This window comes from Etheostoma spectabile, chromosome 10, assembly GCF_008692095.1.
Source record: "Etheostoma spectabile isolate EspeVRDwgs_2016 chromosome 10, UIUC_Espe_1.0, whole genome shotgun sequence".
Lineage (NCBI taxonomy): Eukaryota > Metazoa > Chordata > Actinopteri > Perciformes > Percidae > Etheostoma > Etheostoma spectabile.
The window spans coordinates 5,565,263-5,566,707 of NC_045742.1; the positions used below are offsets into that span (position 1 = coordinate 5,565,263).

The 1,445-nt window shown below is 38.5% G+C and overlaps 1 long non-coding RNA gene across 1 annotated transcript in view; it reads right to left on the minus strand.

Moving 5' to 3' along the window:
- Positions 1-318: 318 nt before the first annotated feature.
- LOC116697248 (uncharacterized) overlaps positions 319-1,445 on the minus strand; it is a 14,111-nt gene continuing 12,984 nt past the window's right edge. Inside the window, exon 3 of the long non-coding RNA XR_004333976.1 lies at positions 319-330. This is a non-coding gene — a long non-coding RNA (uncharacterized LOC116697248). The remainder of the gene's footprint in view (positions 331-1,445) is intronic.

Consider the following 1,445-nt stretch of genomic DNA (forward strand, 5'->3'; position numbering starts at 1 on the left):
TCACTTATCTTCCCCACAACACTTTGAAGCTCTAATCTCCAGAGTCCCATCCGGTCATAAGCTAGTGCTGCCGTTTAGGTGAATACACACAGTGTCTTTGATGCTGCCCAAGCTCTGAGCTACACAGCTGTGCAGTGTTGCAGTTTGGGAACTTTTAATGTGGTTTCTCCCATCCTTTACTACTAATATAGTCTAGCATTGCCAGACCTAGCACCACAGCACTGTGTCAGCACTGGAGTAAGGTCTGGCTACACCAGATCACTCTTGGATAGGGGAAAAAACACTCTGCGTTGACCTTTCTGGCTCAGTACTAAACTGGTTTTAATCTTACTTAAAGAATAGGGATTTATTTGTATCTGTAAATTATGCATCTAAGCGTACAAATTTGATGTGCGGAGGTCCCCAAGGCTCCATTCCGGGACCTCTTCTGTTTAACATCTAAATGCTTCCACTGGCTCAGATTATGGAAAACAACAAAATAACTTTCCATAGTAATGTGGACTACACTCAAATTTACATAACCTTATTGCCAGCGGACTGTAGTCCAATACAAAACTGACTAAGTACACTGAACAAATTAACGGCTGGATGTGCCGGTTACTTTCTTAAATTAAATGAAGAAAAAAAAAACTGAGTTGGTTGTTTTTGGAGCAAAAGAGGAACGATTAAAAGTCTGCGCTCAGCTTTAAACAACCATGCTAAAAACGACAGACAAATCCAGAAATCTTGGTGTAGTCATGGACTCTGACCTGAATTTTAACAGTCACATTAAGACAATTACAAAGAATCACCTTAAGAATATATCAAGGGTTAAAGGACTTATATCTCAGCAAGATTTGGAAAAACTTGTTCATGCTTTTATATTCAGTAGACTTGACTATTGTAACAGTGTCTTTACAGGTCTCCCTAAAAAAAATCAATCAGGCAGCTGCAGCTGATTCAGAACGCTGCTGCTCAAGTCCTCACAAACACCAAGAAAATAAATCACATCACTCCAGTTCTAAAGTCCTTACACTGGCGTCCTGTGCCTAAAAGAATATATTTCAAAAATACTTTTGCTGGTTTTTAAATAACTAAACAGTTTAGTGCCGAAATACATTTCTGATATGCTACGACACTATGAACCACCCCAACCTCTCAGGTTGTCTGGGACAGGCCTGCTTGCTGTCCCCAGAGTCTGAACTAAACAGGGTGAAGCAGCGTTCAGCTTCTATGCTCCACATATCTGGAACAAACTCCCAAAAAACTGCAGGTCTGCCGCAACTCTCAGTTATTTTAAATCAATGCTGAAGACCTTTCTTTTTAATGTTGCCTTTCTTTAAATAATTGTTAATTTCTTATACTGCACTGTAACTTTTATTCTCGTATTTTATCTGTTTTAATTTTTTTAAATAATTTTTAACTGCTCTTTAATATTTTATGTAAAGCACTTTGAATTGCCCTGT